Source organism: Silurus meridionalis, chromosome 7 (genome assembly GCF_014805685.1).
Source record: "Silurus meridionalis isolate SWU-2019-XX chromosome 7, ASM1480568v1, whole genome shotgun sequence".
Classification (NCBI taxonomy): domain Eukaryota; kingdom Metazoa; phylum Chordata; class Actinopteri; order Siluriformes; family Siluridae; genus Silurus; species Silurus meridionalis.
In genome coordinates, this window is record NC_060890.1 from 1,683,155 (window position 1) to 1,695,654 (window position 12,500).

The 12,500-nt window shown below is 44.4% G+C and overlaps 1 protein-coding gene across 1 annotated transcript in view; it reads left to right on the forward strand.

Annotated features, from left to right (window-relative positions):
• The window catches only part of raraa (retinoic acid receptor, alpha a), an 87,102-nt gene that overhangs the window by 23,855 nt on the left and 50,747 nt on the right, over window positions 1-12,500 (forward strand). Inside the window, 1 exon segment of the mRNA XM_046853716.1 lies at window positions 10,881-10,924. The gene's annotated coding sequence lies outside the window, so the exon portion shown is untranslated.

Genomic DNA, 12,500 nt, shown 5'->3' on the forward strand with positions numbered 1-12,500 from the left:
TCTTTCTCTCTTTCTGCCTCTCTTTGCATCTCTCTCTCTCTCTCTCTCTCTCTCTCTCTTTGTGTCTCTCGTTCTGTCTCATTCTTTTGCATCTTTCTTTCTATCTTTCTATTTGTCTCTGTTTCTTTTTTCTCTTTCTTTGTCTCTCTCTTTCTGTTTCTCTCTCTCATTCTCTTTCTATCTCTTTTTGTGTCGCTGTCTCTCTTTGCATCTCTCTCTCTCTCTCTTTCTCTCTCTCTTTGTGTCTCTCGTTCTGTCTCATTAATTTTGTTTGTTTGTTTCTTTCTTTCTTTCTCTCTGTGTCTTTGTTTCTGTTCTGTCTCTTATTCTCTTTGTTTTTTCTCTGTCTCTTCTGTCTCTTTTCTGTCTCTCTCTCTTTGTGTTTCTCTTTCTGGCTCTCTTTTTCTCTTTCTACCTCTCTCTCATTGTGTCTCTCTCTTTCTCTCTCTCTCTCTCTCTCTCTCTCTTTCTCTCTCTGTCCTTCTGTGAATCGATATAGATCACTTTGTCTGTGTCTTTGTCTCTCTGTTTTTGCTGTCTGTCTTTCTCTGTCTCTATCTTCACGTGTCTATCTCACTGTATCTGTCTTTCTTACTTTCTTTTACTTTATTTGTTGCTGTCGCTCGCTCTTTCTCTTTTTGTCTCTTACTGCATTTCTCTGTATGTCTTTCCTTTATTCTCTCTCTTTCTCTCTTTAAACGAATTCTCCTTTGATGCCTTTTTCTTGTTGAGTTGGGAGTTTGGACGCTGTTCCATGTCCCGTCCCGGCGCCTTCGAGCCGTTTCATCAGGAGCTGCTAAAAACATTCCCCGTCTCCACAACAGGCTGCGCTACGAGCCGCACCTAATAACAGGAGGAAAGCTGGAGGCTGCAGGACAGGAATAAGAATCGTTTCATTTAGCGCTGGGAGTCGCGGCGAGCCGAGTCCAGAAGCCGTGTTTTTACCGACTCGATGGAAACGAAAATGCCTGCCAAACTCAAATCCCTCGTTCCCTCCATGTCGTAAATATTAAGTGCTTTACGAACGAGCATAACCTTTTTTTTCTCTTTTTTTGAGACTTCTGAGGTTTGCGTCCTGTATCTTTATCCTGCAGGCTTGGCTGATGACAGTACGAATGCTAGCGCCGCTAATCATAAACGTTTTACTCTAATATCTTTATTATTCGGGTTTCTCTTTTTCTCCTGTTGGTCCTCCTCGGGCGCAGTCTTGTCCTGCCGTGTTGGACGGATGTCGTAAAAATGTTTAATGGAGGACATTTCTGAAGAGCCTCGAGCGGCTCGTTAAAAGGCGCGAGAAGGGAGCGTTTGACGAACGCCTGCCGCCTTCGCTGCCGCGCTTACAGACACTCATTGTGCTGTAAATGTCAACTCACGGACGGGATCAAGTCTCATGTTTTAGTTCTGAGGTGGACATCTTGCTTTTTTTAGACCTTCTGGTGGACTTGATGGGTCAAATGGCAACCTACATGGTCCTACTAACAGTAAACATTTGGTGGGATTTTTCTATTGGCAGCGATTGTCTTTGAGTGGCAGCATTTGTTTTCGTGGCAGTAATCCGCAGGAATGGTTTTGGCAGCAGTTTGCTTACAGACAGAGTGGCAGCACTAAACTCTGCCACTCTTCATTTTCTTGTCCACTTGTTATGTCTTTAACATACAACAGCTACTAATACAGAGCGGCATCAAGCACTCGAAGAAGTGTTATCAGACACTGTGGCAGCCCAGAGATTTAAATGTGCAATTTTTTGGTTGTGGCAGCAACTTAAAAGTGGCAGCATTTTTTCGGGTGTCTTCTTGTCGTGGCTACGTATTTTTTGTGGTTGTAATTTGTGGTTGAAGAATAGTTTTGGTGGTGGCAATATTTGGAGTGGCAGCAATTGATCAAGTGGCAGCAAAAACTCTCTTAGCTGTCTCAAGTAAATGAGTGAGTGGTAACAGCAAGTTGCGGATTATCTTAAAGTCCGCGGGGGGGGGAAGATCCAACCCTCCATGGATCTTCTTGTCATGCTGGGACAGGTTTGGGTGGATGATTGCGTGCCTCCTATATTGTGGTCAAACTTTTTTTTGGCATATTATTTCATTTTTTGCAGTCGTTGATTGCTTTTTTTTTAAGGACTTTCGACGACTCCAGAAGAATTTTCCAGCCTTTTACATCAGTGACGTGAATCCGTTTCGCTTTCTGAGAAGTTTAAAGAAGCCCCACAGGCCACACCCACAAGCTACCCTTCCTACTGCGTCCTTGATGATTATGGATCGCGGTTCATGTGTCCGTTCCTCTGTATAATTTTCCCCTTTTAACCGATAAAGACATAAATATCAATAAGAGGTGAAAGGGCAGAGGTTGAGGGATTATGGGTACTAAGGGAGGAGGAGGCGGTGGGGAGGGGAGGGGTTCGAACCTCACAGCACGGGGGGGACAGGATGATTGAGTGACTTCAAGACTGTTACCTCCATTAGCATTGAGCCTGGAGGGGGGAGTGAGAAAAGAGGGACAAAAGAGGAAAAGGAAAGCTCGAGAGAGGTGGAAAAAATCATCGGTGAAGACGCAAATAAACACTGCGTTCGGTCGGGACGCCGATCGGGACGTCTTTAATGCGAGCCAATCGATCGTTTTCTCCCAAGGCACACTTTTGGTCCGATCGATCCTTCCTTCAGAAACTAATGCTCTCAGGAGGCTTGTTTAGCTCTGGAGAAAGACAACAGTGTGTGTGTGTGTGTGTGTGTGTGTGTGTGTGTGTGTGTGTGTGTGTGTGTGTGTACAGTAAAAAGGCAGATCTGCCGGTCTCCACCTTCTGTATGTGGGTCAGCGAGGAAAAAAAACACTGAATACGAATTCATTTTATGCGAGCAATTCGGCCAAAAAAAAAACACGGATACGCGAAGTCTTTATACACTTTGAAAATTATTTGTTTGTCGTAATCCCTCCTGCGTAGCGTACTTCCGTAAAACGTATCAATCAGAACCTACTGATTAAGTATAACTGAAGAATTCAGTTCCTTAAACGCTTGAGCATGGCTCTTTAACCCTCTGACCTCTAGGGGGTGCTGTATCATAGCTAACCCTAAGTTCCACATCGAGAAGAACATCAAGATTTGGTTAATGTCTAATGCTAGTTAGCGACATTGATAAAACTTTTAGCTAGCAAATTTTTTTAGCGGAAGGCGTGGACTGTTTTTACTAGACTCCCACACACACACACACACACACACACACACACACACACACACATACACACACACACATGCACGTGCCCTCAGCCGGCACTCAGATAAGAGATCTCCTGTTGGGCCCGGTGCTGAGGTGATGAATTAGCTTAGCCACATTACGCTGCGTGTGTTATTGTTGAGCGCTGATTTATTGAGCGCCTCAAGCTCAGGTCACTCCCTCCTTCATTCCCCCCCTCCACTCTTCTTCTTCTCCTTCTCCCCTTTGTCTCTCATCTGCTTTTCTGCTCCGGGATCCGAGACGCCTGATTGATGAGGTCTGCACAAAGAAGGCACTCGAAGGCACTCAGATGTAGCGCTAGCCGCTACGGTAAATAAAAACATGTGCCTCAGCAAAAAAAGAGAGAGGGAAGGATGCGATAGGATATAAGATTTTACACAAAATTGGATTATATGATACAATACAACATAATACAATTCCATATGTTACAATTCGATACATTACACATGTTGTTAGCAGGTCTGATTATTAGCGCATCTGATTGTTAGCGTTTTGATTGTTAGCGTGTCTGAATGTTAGCATTTCGACTGTTAGCCTGTTCGGTTGTTAGCGTTACGATTGTTAGCGTGTCTGAACGCGAGCGTTTTAAATGTTAGCATGTCCGGTTGTTAGCGTTTCGATTGTAAGCACGTATGAATGTTAGCGTTTTGATTGTTAACGCGTATGAATGTTAGCATTTCAACTGTTAGCGTGTTCGGTTGTTAGCGTTTTGATCGTTAGCGTGTCTGAACGCGAGTGTTTTGATTGTTAGCGTGTCTGAATGTTAGCGTTTCAATTGTAAGCACGTATGAATGTTAGCGTTTTGATTGTTAGCGTGTCTGAATGTTAGCGTTTAGATAGTTAGTGTGTCTGATTGTATGCACGTCTGCTGTTTAGTGGTTAGTTTTAGAAGTTTCTGCAGGAGGTAAATATATTCGGCGGAGGATCTGCGGGACTGTGTGGGCGCGAGGCAGCTTTAGGCTCGGCTTTGATCAGCATTGCGTAACCATCTCTCTCGCGGGATACACAAAAATCCCTCCTGTCTTCCCTCATCTCCCGTCTCCCTCTGTCCAAAAATCTCCACAAATCTCCTGCCTCCAGTCCCAAAGGTTACTAACGTTCAAATTATTCTTCACTACAAATATACTTCTTCTACTATACTAATCCCCACACACTTCTATCTGCGGTCTTGTCCCAAACCACTTTCCATATTCACTATACACACCGTATATACAGCGCCATCGCTCCACTGCGGCCCTGTCCCAAACCACCTTCCATATTCACAATACACACTGTATATACAGCACCATCGCTCCACTGCGGCCCTGTCCCAAACCACCTTCCATATTCACAATACACACCGTATATACAGCACCATCGCTCCACTGCGGCCCTGTCCCAAACCACCTTCCATATTCACTATACACACCGTATACAGGGAGTGCAGAATTATTAGGCAAATGAGTATTTTGACCACATCATCCTCGTTATGCATGTTGTCTTACTCCAAGCTGTATAGGCTGGAAAGCCTACTACCAATTAAGCATATTAGGTGATGTGCATCTCTGTAATGAGAAGGGGTGTGGTCTAATGACATCAACACCCTATATCAGGTGTGCATAATTATTAGGCAACTTCCTTTCCTTTGGCAAAATGGGTCAAAAGAAGGACTTGACAGGCTCAGAAAAGTCAAAAATAGTGAGATATATTGCAGAGGATGCAGCAGTCTTAAAATAGCCAAGCTTCTGAGCGTGATCATCGAACAATCAAGCGTTTCATTCAAAATAGTCGACAGGGTCGCAAGAAGCGTGTGGAAAAACCAAGGCGCAAAATAACTGCCCGTGAACTGAGAAAAGTCAAGCGTGCAGCTGCCAAGATGCCACTTGCCACCAGTTTGGCCATATTTCAGAGCTGCAACATCACTGGGTGCCCAAAAGCACAAGGTGTGCAATACTCAGAGACATGGCCAAGGTAAGAAAGGCAGAAAGTCGACCACCACTGAACAAGACACACAAGCTGAAACGTCAAGACTGGGCCAAGAAATATCTCAAGACTGATTTTCTAAGGTTTTATGGACTGATGAAATGAGTGAGTCTTGATGGGCCAGATGGATGGGCCCGTGGCTGGATTGGTAAGGGCAGAGAGCTCCAGTCCGACTCAGGCGCCAGCAAGGTGGAGGTGGAGTACTGGTTTGGGCTGGTATCATCAAAGATGAGCTTGTGGGGCCTTTTCGGGTTGAGGATGGAGTCAAGCTGAACTCCCAGTCCTACTGCCAGTTTCTGGAAGACACCTTCTTCAAGCAGTGGTACAGGAAGAAGTCTGCATCCTTCAAGAAAAACATGATTTTCATGCAGGACAATGCTCCATCACACACGTCCAAGTACTCCACAGCGTGGCTGGCAAGAAAGGGTATAAAAGAAGAAAATCTAATGATATGGCCTCCTTGTTCACCTGATCTGAACCCCATTGAGAACCTGTGGTCCATCATCAAATGTGCGATTTACAAGGAGGAAAACAGTACACCTCTCTGAACAGTGTCTGGGAGGCTGTGGTTGCTGCTGCACGCAATGTTGATGGTGAACAGATCAAAACACTGACAGAATCCATGGATGGCAGGCTTTTGAGTGTCCTTGCAAAGAAAGGTGGCTATATTGGTCACTGATTTGTTTTGTTTGGTTTTGAATGTCAGAAATGTATATTTGTGAATGTTGAGATGTTATATTGGTTTCACTGGTAAAAATAAATAATTGAAATGGGTATGAATTTGTTTTTTGTTAAGTTGCCTAATAATTATGCACAGTAATAGTCACCTGCACACACAGATATCCCCCTAAAATAGCTAAAACTAAAACTACTTCCAAAAATATTCAGCTTTGATATTAATGAGTTTTTGTGTTCATTGAGAACATGGTTGTTGTTCAAATTAATCCTCAAATAAAATTAATCCTCAAAAATACAACTTGCCTAATAATTCTGCACTCCCTGTATACACCACCATCGCTCCACTGCGGCCCTGTCCCAAACCACCTTCCATATTCACTGTACACACACCGTATATACACCACCATCGCTCCACTGCGGCCCTGTCCCAAACCACCTTCCATATTCACTATTCACACCGTATATACACCACCATCGCTCCACTGCGGCCCTGTCTCAAACCACCTTCCATATTCACTATAAACACCGTATATACACCACCATCGCTCCACTGCGGCCCTGTCCCAAACCACCTTCCATATTCACTATAAACACCACATATACACCACCATCGCTCCACTGTGGCCCTGTCCCAAACCACCTTCCATATTCACTATACACACCGTATATACACCACCATCGCTCCACTGTGGCCCTGTCCCAAACCACCTTCCATATTCACTATACACTCAAGCATATACATCACCATTGCTGTACAGTGGGTGTGTCCTAAAACAGCATGTTCACTATGTAGGTCACCTAGACGACAACATTGCTGGACAGTGGGCGTGTCCGAAACTGACCCTATGTTCACTACGTAGGTAACGTAGATGTTGCTATTGCACACACACACACACACACACACACACACACAAATACAACATGCACTGCACTACATTAGCTGGTAGGAAATATTAAATATGCTTCATAGTGCTAGCTTTTAGTCACTTCCTCTGCATGTGTTTGTGTGTGTGTGTGTGTGTGTGTGTGTGTGTGTGTGTGTGTGCGTGTGTTGCTTGACAAAGATCTGACACATTTAGTGTTGGTATTTCGACAAATCATGCTTTCTCTCTTTCTCTCACACACACACACACACACACACACCCCGGTGACCCCGGCATCGTTAGTCTGGACAGAAGTCTCTGCTGCCATGTGGTGTGTAATGGAACGCCAGCTCATAATTGTCCTGCTCAGGGGAGGATTCTGTCTCTCTCTCTCTCTCTTTCTCTCTCTCTTTTCATGTACTTTATCTTTTCTGTTCGGCCGGATCGAAGGCTGTGCATCAGACTAATGAAAAGCTCTTTACTTTTTAATTCCCAGCCGCGTCTCTGATGTCCCTCAGGTCGCATTAACCCGGGGTAATGACAATACTGCTGAGGAGACAAGTGGGTGTGGCTTTGTATTCAATTGGCCACACCCATTACACATCCTCATCCTTAAAATCGAGCTAGAGAAAAAACCCTGTTGTGTATTCGTGTTCGCTAGCTGGCTAACGTATCATATATGGGCGTCACTGACTTCCTTCTTGGGGACACAAAGTCCTACCTACATGTCCTTTTATGGACTTCAGGACACACCCACGCTGAGCTCATTTAAATACAAACTTCACACCAAGGTTTTACATATGGATTCAGACACATTTCCATATTTAAAATCAGACACGCCCAGATTTGCATATCCGGCATCAGACACGCCTCTATTTAAATATATGGAAACAGACACACTTATATTTTCATATATGGAAACAGACATCCCCCCCACACCCACATACACACACACATACACACACACACACACACACACAAACAGAATCAGACACGCCCACATTTTTTATACATTTACTTCAAACATGCCCACATTTTTTATAAACTTACTTCAGACACGCCCACATTTTTATACATTTACTTCAGACACACCCACATTTGCATATCTGGCAGCAGACACACCCCTATTTAAATATACAGAAACACACACACACACAGACCCAGACACGCCCACATTTCTATACATTTACTTCGGACACGCCCACATTTCATTGATGCCACACCTACGAGGAGTCTCTCCAGTTTCCTGTGTTGTGGAGACACAGATGCACCTGAAGTGTGTAATCTGAATGTGGGGTCAAAGGTCACTGGAACAGGTGGTGTGTGCTAAAGTTATGATGCAATAGACTGGTAATCAAAACACACACACACACACACACACACACACACACACAGGAGGTGGCACTAGATGGATGTACAGCACTGATAGTGTGTGTGTGTGTGTGTGTTTGCAGACTTCTATCCTCTGGAGGGAAGTCCTGCAGTGAGGCCAGCCGTCCGAATCAATCCCACATGGCCTTTCTGCAGGGCTAGACACACACACACACACACACACACACACACACACACACACACACACACACAGCTCAAAGATAAAACCCCTACAAATCTGGTTCAGAGCAATCCATCAGACTCGAGTCTATCGTGTGTGTGTGTGTGTGTGTGTGTGTGTGTGTGTGAGGGTTTTTGGCATGCACTTAAAGCTTCATAATGTCTCAATCCTGTCATTGTGCGTCCTCATAAATAGGCCTCTGTCTCTCTCTTTTTCTCTCTGTCTTTCTGTCTCTCTCTCTCTCTCTCTCTCTCTCTGTGTGTCTCAAAGGTTGCTTTATTGGATGACAAATATGGACATTCGTATCACCAAAGCGTAGAACATAAAGACCCGAAATAATAAACTATAATAATAATAATATACTATAATATAAAAACAATATAATACAAATACTTTTCTTCTTTCGTCTTCTCCCATTAGGGGGCGCCACAGCGGATCATCCGTCTCCATACCCCCCTGTCCTCTACATCTGCCTCTTTCACACCAACTACCTGCATGTCTTCCCTCACCACATCCATAAACCTCCTTCTTGTTCTTCCTATTTTCCTCCTTCCTGGTGGCTCCATCCTCAGCATTCTCCTACTGATATACCCCATGTCCCTCCTCTGCACATGTCCAAACCATTTCAATCTCACCTCCCTCACCTTGTCTCCAAAACGTCCTACATGCGCTGTCCATCTAATTAGCTCATTTCTAATCCTGTCCATCGTCGTCACTCCCAACGAACATCTCAACATCTTCAACTCTGCTACCTCCAGCTCCACCTCCTGTCTTTTACTCAATGCCACTGTCTCTAAACCATACAACATCTCAGGTCTCACCACAGTCCTATAAACTTTCTCTTTCACTCTTACAGATACTCTTCTATCACAAATTACTCCTGCTATCACTCTTCTCCACCCACTCCACCCTGCCTGCACTCTTTTCTTCACTTCTCTAACACACTCTCCATTACTTTACACTGTTGACCCCAGGTACCTGAACTCCTCCACCTTCTCCACCTCTTCTCCCTGCAACCGCACCCCTCCACTGCCCTCCCTCTCATTCACACGTTTCTTTTTTGTCTCTCTTTAGCTGTTTTTACATCTCTGTCTCTGTCTCTGTCTCTCTCTCTCTCTCTCTCTCTCTCTCTCTCTCTCTCTCTCTGTATTAATGATGAACAGATTAGCTCCACTAATCCCTATGGGGTGCCAAAACTTTTACTCCAAACGAAAAGATAAAAAGTCTCATCACCATAAACGAGATCATCATCGGAAAGAAAATGATAACACGCAAAAAAATTGTCACATGAACGCCGAAGGTCACGTGTTCCGTCGGCAAATGATTATCGTTGTTGCTAAAGTAGTAAGCGCTAACTTAGTGATTTCACTCGTGTGCTCGAAGCTTATCTTTACTCTTTTCTCTCACACACACACACACACACACACACACACACACACACACACACACACACACACACACACACAACATAAAGATCTTGTGCTTATAGATCGGCCGCTTCTCTCTGGGATCGGTGGCTAATGGCGAACATTAATGACGCTAACGATTCCCTCAGATACGACCATCGATCTTCAGAACGTCTCAACATGAGAGAGAGAGCGTGTGTGTGTGTGTGTGTGTGTGTGTGTGTGAAAATAGAGATGATGCAGAAGGAAGCTAGAAGTGGCCTGGAAGAGAACACGCGCCTGAGAGAGAGCGAAAGAACGAGGGAGGGAGGGAAATATAAAAAGAAAAAGGAGAAAGAAGAATAGAAAGACAGGAAGAGAGGGAGAGAGAGACAGAGGGATAGAGAGTAATACGGAAAAGGAGAAAGGGAGGGATAGGGAGGCTGAGAGAGAGACAGAAAGGAAAGACGAGGAGAGGAAATAGAGGAGAGAAGGGAATAGAGTGATGGGAGAGATATGAAAAGAGAGAGTGATAGGAGGGATAGAAAGAGAGGCAGAGAGAGATGAAAGAGAGGAGGAAGGGGATGGAGTAATAGGAGAGATTGAAAGAGGCGAGAGGTAATTGAAAGAGGAGAAAGACGGAAGATTGAGGGAGTAAGAAAGAAGATAAAATGGAAAGAGTGTGTGTGTGTGTGTGTGTGTGTGTGTGTGTGTGTGTGTGAGAAAAAGAGAAAGAAAGGAAAGAGGACAAGTTCCATTTTCATCCCTCCTCCCTTTCTCGTTCCTCTACTAATGTCTATTGTGTCTGTCTGATAGAGTTAGTGTGTGTGTGTGTGTGTGTGCTTTAAGTGTGTGTGTGTGTGTGTGTGTGTGTGTGTGTGTGTGTGTGTGTGTGTGCAGAACACATTATGTATTCCCACCAAATGGAAATACCTGACAAAGACAGTAAAACTAACCTGTGTGTGTGTGTGTGTGTGTGTGTGTGTGTGTGTGTGTGTGTGTGTGTGTGTGTGTGTGTGTGTGTGAAAAAGTCTCTTTGTGCTCACACACAAAGATGGGCTCAGCTGGATAATGATATCTGTAATGATGTATGCGCCAGAGCCAGACGCTCCAGACGAAGTGTGTGTGTGTGTATGTGTATGTGTGTGTGTGTGTGTGTGTATGTGTGTGTGTGTGAGAGAGTTGAAGCTAATGTTCTTTTTTCTCTTTCTTCCAGTGAACGAGTGACACTGGATCAGTGGCCCATGAGGAGAGAAACAGGTATGTTTCTCACACACACACACACACACACACACACACACACACACACACACACACACACACAGGTCTACCAGCCTGTATATAAATCACACCCGTTATCGTTCTCTTTCTCTCCTCTTTCCGTCGACTTTTCTCTCGACCAATCAGATCCCTCGCTTCCTCTGAAGACTTTCTGAGGCCCTGCAGGGTTTTTTTTTTCGCTGATTTTTTTTCCTGACGTATTTTTTTTCTTCTTCTTCTTTTTCTTCATCGTCGTTCCGCAGATGTGACGGCGGCCCCGTGGCGTTAGCGTTAGCGGTGTGTCATTAGCGAGTCGCCCTGGAGGAGAGATTTGCCTGATTTATGGTCTGAGGTGCTAATGGAGCGGCAGACATGGCCGCCTCGCACTCATCCGCCTCCCTCCCTTCCTCCCTCCATCCCTCCTTCCCTCCTTCACATCACTAATGAAAGTTTTGTGCAAATTTGAGGTGGAGGAGGAAAGGAGCGTGGTGGATGGGGGGATGAAGAGAGGGTGTGGAGAGAGAGAGAGAGAGAGAGGGAGAGAGAGAGAGAGAGAGAGTGAAGAATCTCATAGCTAGTGGCCTTTTGCAATTACACTGTCTATATAAAATGTCATGCTTACTCTACCTCTTTCTCTCACATTCTCTTTTTATCTTTTTCTCTTTCTTTCCACTTTTCTCTTTAATTTTCATCTTTCCCTTATTCTCTTTATCTTTCTGTTTCTCTCTCTCTCTCTCTCTCTCTCTCTCTCTCTCAATCCCCTCTTTCTCTGCCTCTCTATCTCTTGCGTTCCATTTCTCTTTCCCTCTTTTCTGCTTTCTCGCTCTGTATCTTTCCATTATTCTCTCTCCCTACTTCCGTCTTTCCATTTTCTCTCTTTCCACCTTTCTCGTTTCTTCTCTCTTTCCCCTTTTCTTTCTTTCTTTTTGCTTTCTTGCTTTCTTTCCATTTTCCATCTCCCACACTCTCTATCAACCCCCTTTTCTCTCTCTTCATCTCTTTCTCAATCGCCTCCTTCTCTGTCCCTCTATCTCTTGCGTTCCCTCTTCCTCTTTACTTCTTTTCCCTCTCCTTGTCTTGATGTCTCTTTCTCTTTCCATCATTCCCTCTTTCTTTCTTTCTTTCTTTCTTTCTTTTCTTTCTTGTTTTCTCTTTCTCCCTTTCTGTCTTTTAAATTTTCCATCTTTCTCTTTTTTACCCCTCTCTCTCTCTGTATATCTCCTTCTTTCCCTCTATCTTTCCTTTCATTTTCTTTCTTTCCCTCATTTCTTTCTCTTTCACCCCTTTTGTCATTCGTATTCCCTCTCACTTTCTCTCTTTTCATCATGTGTGTGTGTGTGTCTGTGTGTGTGTGTGTGTGTGTGTGTGAGAGGGTGTGAGGGTGTGTGTTTGCTTAAAGCTAGCAAGTAAAACCCAAGCAGACCAGGATGCTAATCTGCTAATCTGTGTGAAAGCTAGCTCTTCAGTTGACGCTCGGGCGAACACTAGCGATCCATGCTAATCCGTTTCTCCGATGAAGTTGCGCTTGGAAGCGAGGGACATGTAAAAACGTGTAAAAACGTAACCGCTCGCCTGA